The 8,301-nt window shown below is 33.3% G+C and overlaps 2 long non-coding RNA genes across 2 annotated transcripts; both read left to right on the top strand.

Moving 5' to 3' along the window:
• Positions 1-1,261: 1,261 nt before the first annotated feature.
• Positions 1,262-4,286, top strand: LOC140440519 (uncharacterized). The gene is made up of 2 exons (XR_011950859.1): positions 1,262-1,425; positions 3,947-4,286. It is a non-coding gene; the product is annotated as an uncharacterized lncRNA (long non-coding RNA).
• Positions 4,287-6,102: 1,816 nt separating this feature from the next.
• Positions 6,103-8,022, top strand: LOC140440520 (uncharacterized). Its single transcript, XR_011950860.1, has 2 exons — positions 6,103-6,183; positions 7,730-8,022. It is a non-coding gene; the product is annotated as an uncharacterized lncRNA (long non-coding RNA).
• The last annotated feature ends 279 nt before the right edge of the window (positions 8,023-8,301 follow it).

The following is an 8,301-nucleotide window of genomic DNA, read 5'->3' on the forward strand; positions in this document are numbered from 1 at the left end:
TAGCTGGTAAGTATTTTAGAGCCCTGTTCGTTATTTGATCGGGACCAGGTGGTTTTTTCGGCGAGCTATTTTTAATTAGCTCGTTTAACTCCTCAGGTGATGTAGGAGGGATGTATTTTTTAAAAAAAATTACAAAAAAAAATTAAAAAAATAATTACAAATAGTATTTTTCTTTGGAACATGTAAATTCAATTTGCAATAACTGTAACAATGTTCCTGCTTAGTTTTATTATGTTTTTGGCCATCTCTTATATATTTTTATGATAAGTCTTAGTAAAATAATGTTTTATTTTTGTTTAAGATAGTGATTTAAGACTGATATGTTATGTTCTACTTTTAAATTAATTGTATTTTGTTTATTAAAAAAGAGAATAAATCAAACTATTACAAAATATGTCAATAATAATAAATGATGCTAAAAAAACTACAAGCAATAAATTATTTTATTGAAATTTAAACAAAATGCATCTAGAGGACTATTTCTATAACCGGTGTAGAAGACCGTGTGCGACTACTGATAAACAAAATTAAACTGCGTCTACTGAAAGGTTAACAGTATGTTATACTGTATATTGGAAAGTAAGTCTTCTTATTATTCAGGTGCCATCATCATAGCTATTTTAATTTTTGAGGCAGTAGCTTTAAATAGTTGTTTTGATCTGCATCCAAACCATTCTCTCAGGTTCTTAAGCCATGAAATTCGTCTTCTTCCGATGCTTCTTCTGCCATCTATCTTTCCTTGCATTATGAGTCGCAGGATGTCATACTTCTCGCCCCGCATCACATGTCCGAGATACTGTAGCTTTCTTTCTTTAATTGTGTGTTCAACTTCCTTCTCTTTACCGATTCTTCTCAGTACTTCATTGTTCGTAACTCTATCTATCCAGGAAACCCTCATAATTCTTCTATAGGTCCACATTTCAAAGGCGTTAAGTCGTCTCATTGTGTCTAGATTTATGTCTAGTAAGTAAGTAAGGAAGTAAGTAAGCAATATTATTATAATATAATTACTTTTGATCAACATAAAAAATGGTAAGAAAAACGTGTTCAACGATAAATATTTCTTTTCATTTTCTGCCCTAATACGTAAGTATCAAATGCATCGCAAAATTTTCCTAAAGTCTATATTTCGAAATTGTTATTGTTCTTTTATTTTAATTTAAATAAATAGGCGATAATTTACCACAAAAAAGTTGCAAATCCATATAGAATTTGTATAAATAAGAAATAATAGATATAATGATAGTTTTTAGATGTAAAACTGTAATTTGGATAGTCGTAAAAATAGTCTGCATCTCATAACGAAAATACATTGTTGTGGATTTTTTAATTAAAAATTTTGGTATAAAACTCAAAATTCGAAGCTACAAATGCATCAGTTTGGTTTAGAAGATCAGCTTACAAAGAATTTCAATCATGATTAAGGTAATATATTTAACAAATATATAATTTGTACATACACATTTTTGAATTTGAACTTACTTTATTGAACTTTAGTTGGTATAAAAACAGTTGAATGGAATTATATCATTTCTTTTTAATGTGTAGCATTTAAGGTATGAATATTTCTTCCAGTTAATTTAAGTATCCCAGTAATATTTACTTATTCTCTTAAGTATAAGGTATTTAAAACTTAAAGTTCCGCAATTTACTATTTTTGTTGGGAATAAGCCACAATTTTACTTTAAAAAAAAACGTCAAAATTTATTTCACGTTTCGATTTCCACTTTGATAGTTCCTGTCTCAGGAAATTGTTGTTGGCGGTCAATTTTTAAATATTGTTCTAGTTACCCAGGAGCCGAAACTTAGTACTTCCTACCTCTAGTTTTTAAGTGACTTATTGATTTTTCCTGGAGAAGAGGCTAAGTGAAGGGAACAAAACCATGCTCATTTTAAATTCTAAATTCTTCTTTCTATTGTGCCGTCTTCTAACGAAGGTTTTTAAACGCTTCCCTATCTTTTGTAACGTGAAATATCTGTTAGCATCTTAGCAGGCATTCCATCTCTGTTGCTTCTATCTTACTGCTGTTTTTCTTGTTTATAATCCAATTTTTCAGCCCCATATGTCATAATACTTCGCACTAATGTTTTATAAATCTGTGTTTGTTTCTTCATTTTTAGGTGTCTATCCCACCATATTGAGTTAAGTTGACTGATTGCTGTTCTTGTTTGTCCTAATCTTTGCTTAATTTTTTCCTCTGATGTTGCCTTTTTCGTAATTATAAACCCCAAGTATTAGAATTTATCCTTTTCTTTGATTGTTACGTTGTCGTCAATCTACTGATCTTCTATGTCTTCTTCACTTGTAGATAGGTACTCTGTTTTCGGGAGGTTAATATCTAGGCCAGCCTTGGTATATTCTTCTTGTAGTTTTTTCATTATGTAACTGAGCACAACTTTTCTTCTTGGTCATGTGCAATCACTACTTGATCGTCTGCAAAGCTTAACGTATATAGGTATTCGTTTCGTACCGGTACTCCCATGCCTTCGCATTTTCTTTTCCATGTAGTCAAGGCTTTCTCTGAGTGAAGCAGGATCCCTTTTGTTGTGGTGAAGACTCCTATGATTCTTGTTCCCATTTAAATGGATACGTTATTTTCTTCATACAGAGCTTTTGTAGCTTCTATGAGTTCCATCTCTATTTCTAATTTGTACATTGCCTCCCATAGTTGTGACCTTGGTACAGAGTCATACGCTTTTCTCAGGTCCCCAAATGCCAAATGTATATCTCCACTTTTTGCTTTTTTCTTTTCCAACCGTTGTTCCAGTGTGTGTATGTGGTCTATGCATGATCTTCCTGCCGTGAAGCCTGCCTGATCCTCCCCGATTTTGCCTTTTATCGCTTGCTCTATCTTTTCTCGCAATATCTTTTCATATAATCTTCCTATTGATGATATTACGCTTATTCCACTGTAGATTTCGCGTGGTTTTCTATCTCCTTTTTTAAATATAGATGTCATGTATGCCTCCGTCCATTCCTTTGGAAGCTGTTCTCCATTTATGGCTTTCTGAAATATCCATAATTCCCTACTATATCTTTTTCTTTTCCTTTACCGACTTTACGCGCCCATTATTATATTGACTTCATGTTTCTTATATCTTTCGTTAGATGTAAATCTAAATAGAATTAATTTATAGAATTTTTAACTGAAATATTATTATTCCTTCATTATAGGGAATAAAGTTAATGAGATTTGTAGTGTTTTTTAATCATGATTCCTACACCATATTTGTGACCATCAGTACTGCTATCGGAGTGATAAAGAACAATGTTGTTATAATAACATTGTACAGCACTGGACCATCTTACTTCGCTGAGACCAAGTATGACTATTTTAAGTCTGCTCATTTCTAGTGATACTGTTGCGACTGTTTCAGTTTTATTATAATGTTCGTACATTCCATTTTGCAATATGATTTGTTTTTTCACCCGGAGATTCTTTGCGCCCCTGTCCCATTTAAGAAACGCCAGGCACTCGACGCTGTTTTGTTTAGACTCTTAATTAGCGATTTTTCTTAATATATCCTTAAGGATCTTTAATGTAGAGGTTTTTCCTTGCCTTCTGCATCCTAGTGCTATTGACCATTCATGGTTCATCCACCTTTGAGATCGCTTTGTCAATCTCAGGACAAAAGAGTACCCTTCCACTTGCCCATTCGCCAGAATCCAGCTAGCACTACGTCATCTGCAAAGCTCAAGTTGTTCAGAAACTCCCAAATATTTTTCCAAAGTTTGATCCCTTTCATTTCTATCGCAAAATCCGTGAGGTTTAAGTACAAACTCTGAAGCATTATCTTTTTAATATGTTTATTATTTATGTAGTTATTTACTACAAATAAGTAAATTTTGACGCATTCTGATCAAAATATGTGCTTTATTATTTGTACAATTGTTCAAGATTTACTGATGAAAACTTTTAAAAGCTCCTATTTATTATTTTTTTAGGTACTTTTTGTTTTTGTGGTAATATTTTCCGCCGTTGCTGCTTATCCATTCCAAATTTATGGTGGATGGGGGGGAGCGCCATATGCTCCTGCACCTGCAGCTGGACCTGTAGCTGCACCTGCACCTGCACCTGCAACTGGACCTTACACATCACCACTTTTTGGTGGAGTTCAGGGGCTTTTAGGTTCATTTGGACCACTGGGACAAAGTATAGGAGGTTTATTTGGATAACAACTTTATTATGATACATAAAGTCTTACTAGATATGACAGATTTTGTTTTTTTTTATATGTAAAAAGTTTTATTTAGCCTGATATCGAAATAAACTTTTTCAGGACAATGTCGTCTTTTAATATTTATTATTATCAAATGTATTAATGGAAAATATGTATTAAATTAAACTTAAAATCTACAGTAAGAATCATGTGTGAAATAATGTATTTTCCACATGATCATCTGCATCACCAGAGACTTCGATGGGCTCGTCATGCAGTAAGAATGAAGACCGAAAGATTGCCAAAAAGAGGCCTAGATACATAAATACAGGGCGCAAGACAAAAAGGAAGGCCACGCAAAATTTGCTAGACGTGAGAACCTGAAGAAGATCGGCGTGCGACCGGCAAGGTTGGAGGCGTACAAGTCTCGATTTGGGCTGTAGAGCCATTGAAGAAAGAGTGTAACGATAAGACTACCAAAGAGAATTGAAATACTATTATAAAAATAATACCTCAATCAACCGTGGGAGCTTATCGTGTATGGCTTGCCTACCTCAGTATCTCAAGTGTGAATTCGTCTTGTCTTAAACTAGGGATTGAACCTGAGCTCTTAGCTGATAGCAAATAAAACAAATTTTAACCAAACATATTAATAAAATTAATAAATTAATAAAAAAAATAATAATCAACCCTGCCAAAGCTTAACAATAATTAGTGAGGATGATACTTAAGGTATCGATGAGCTGCTTGTATGTCCTCCTAATTCGATGTTATATCCTCCGGAGAGCTGTGGACATGTTAATTTCCCCAAAAAAGACAAAATTCATGGTTACAACAACAAATTTACTAAGATGTAAATTGGAGCTGGAAGGTCAGATATTAGAAGAAGTGATGGAGTTTCAATATCCAGGCAGCATATTGTATAGCTACTGAAAGTGCGAAACTGAAGTGGAAGATCAAGTGAATAGAGCAAACAGAGCCGCAGGCTGCCTTAATGAAACAATATGGAGAAAGAAGAATATGGGGAAAGAAATAAAAGGCAGAATTTACAAAACAGTCATCAGACCAATAATGAAATACGCGGCAGAAACACGACCTGACACAAAAACGACAAAAAGAATGTTAGAAATAGCAGAGATGAAAAAACTTATAAAAACTGATGGCAACAAGACACTATATGACAGAGCTAGAAGTACAGATATACGACGTAGATGCAAGGTGGAGAACATCAAGAACTGGGTAAGAAATAGAAGAGTAGAATGGCACGATCATATAAGCCGAATGACAACAAATAGAGTAGCAAAGACGGCAAAAGACGGTTTCCCAATAGGAAGAGGATCAGTAGGAAGACCACGAAAACGATGGAACGACAACTTACTAGATGCACATTGAAAAACAGACAGAGTCGTGTCTACATAAAATGAAGAAGATGAAGAAGATCCATTTTTTTTGCTCGTTGGCCTAGGTGCTTTATTTGTTCACTGCATACTCCATCTGCAGCTTTCCTGTTTTTTAGCCCGCTTTTACCATCGCGGAATTCTTTTAGCGTAAATCGAGTTCCCATGTGGTTTGCCTCCTGATTCAGTCTACTTTTAGTTTTTGGGTCTTAATATCGCAAAAAATATTGTATCTTAATAAGATATCGAAATATTTAAGCTAAGCCGAGATACTACGTGTTAAATAAAACATTTTATTAAAATTACATTATCAAAATTTTTGCTTTTTTTGTTTATTTACATATTCCCACACGCAAATAAAGAATTTTAAAAAGAAAAATTGTGCAAATTTTTATTACAAACATTTTGTTACCAAATTTGCTCGGTAGCCAACGAGTTATAGGTCATGGCCATTAATATTTCCATTTATAGGACTTTGCGGATATAATGATATTTTTTTTAATTTTAAATATTAATTTTTTAAAAATTAATTCAAAATTCTGGTATAAAATTCAACCTTCGAAGCACTAAATGCATCAGTTTGTTCTATATAGTCAAGTTATAAACATTTGCAATAATGTTTAAGGTAAATATATTTAAATAATACAGTATTATAAAAATTAGCATTTTTTCATTTATTTATGCCTCAACCTCAAAAGGTCATTGGCGTAGTACAATCTAAAGTTTTACAATTATTTATTTAGTACATTTATGGAGTATAAGTCATTTACTTGGAAGGTATCTTGTAATTTATATTGAATCTCCATGCAATATAAAGGACACTCCAGTAAAACATGGCGAACACTGAGTATAAGATCATATACATAGCATTGTGGTTTTAATTCACTCTCCAGCAGATGTTTATGGGTGATGGTGAGCCTATTCTCAGACGATATATAATTATATATATTCAGGGATTCTACAGTATTCTCTCTTACTTATGGCGTCGTCAACTTCGTTCCTCCAGGATCTTCGGGGTCGTCCTCTTTTCCTCTTCCTATGGGGCTCCATTCGGTTATTCTCTTTATTCATCTGCTGTCGCTAGTTCTTCTTACATGTCCATACCACTTTAGTCTTTTTTGTTCTATATATGTTAGTCTAATAGTAGAACTTATGGTTGAAGAATCTACGTGATTGGTATCAGTGCAGATCGATTGATTTGTTTAGAGCAGCAAGTTCAAAAATAAAAATAGCCATTATGATTGCCAACGTCCGTGGGGAGACGGCACTCTAAGAAGAATGTTAGTATGTCTGTTTCTATTGATGTTCTTTGCTTTATTTCGTCATTACTTCTCCTATCCATTCTTGTTACTCTGCAGCATCTTTGCAGGCATTCCATCTGATGCTACTATCTTACCGCGAATTTTCTTGTTTTTAATCCAATTTTCAGCCCCATATGTCATAATACTGCGCACTAATGTTTTATAAATCTGTGTTTTGTCTTCATTTTTATCGGCAAAAAGTTTTTTTTCTGAATTCTGCTAATTAGTACCTTAAGCCAGCAGAATTGCTCCCATTAAGGGTGGTTTGGTGTTGAAAAATTATTTGGGTAGTAACAAATTAGTGAAAAATGGATGAAAAAATATTACGTAGGTTAAATTGGATTCCGCTCATTTGTCCTCGCTAGCTTAAGGGTCCTTATTTTTCACGTTAAATATGCACAAGATATTGAGGGTTTTACTACACAATATTTTGTGAAGTTGTAGAGATGAACACAAAGATATAGATGGCAGCAATAACTTAATTGGGGGAAAATATGGAGATTGCTGGATTTGCTTCTATACCCCTCAATATTTTAAACACTTTATAGTAACGTCAAAAATAACATAAGGTTACCTCTTTGTATAATTTTATTTAAGCTTTAATATCTAAGTAAAAAAAGTAAATGTATTTGACAAATCTATGACTAAAACCTGTGATGTGCTGGTTTGTATTTTAACGATTCAACTCTTGCACTTCTGATGAAGCTAATAAAAATTGGCGAAATCGAGTTTGACGATATAGAGTCGATTTATTTTTGACCGAAAAACCTTATGGTATCATGGTATGGTATGTAGTATGGTATGGTATTTGGTAATACAGTATTACTTGCTAACAGATTGCCGACCGGTGTTACAGACATGATTTTTTAGGTACTTTTCCTTTTCGCATTGGTATTCGCCGTCGCAATGGCTGCTGTCGTCCAGTTCGAACCAGTGGAATCCAATTACGAACATGATGGTAGCGCAGTGGCATGGAAGAAAGGAGGACAAGGTAGATCTGGACCTTTTGAGATTTTTATTTAGACCTTGCTGTTGGAAAGATAGACAAATTTTGTTTATTGTTGTATGTTGTTATGAAATCTGATTTCATATAATTGTTGATTCTTTTTGTATAAAAAGTTTTATTATTTTAGCTTTAAAATAAACTTTTTCTTATAGTGATATTCTTCTTTTTTACTATTATTTTACCAACTACAATTTTTATTATATTACCAACAAGAGTTGGTCTGTGTCGTTTTAACTGACAAGAACCACGTGTTCAAGTCGAGCAAAGAAACAAGTTGCTCTTTAAGTATTAAATTTTTATCCAATGTGATCGACCTAGAGTCACATTAGAATTTAAATTTGGAACAATGTAAAACCATATATTGATGTCACAGCTACAATTTTAGTGTTAGCTTCAATTACAAAAGAAGGCACTGAAGGTGATCTGATCTACATCG

Source organism: Diabrotica undecimpunctata, chromosome 5, assembly GCF_040954645.1.
Source record: "Diabrotica undecimpunctata isolate CICGRU chromosome 5, icDiaUnde3, whole genome shotgun sequence".
Classification (NCBI taxonomy): Eukaryota; Metazoa; Arthropoda; class Insecta; order Coleoptera; family Chrysomelidae; genus Diabrotica; species Diabrotica undecimpunctata.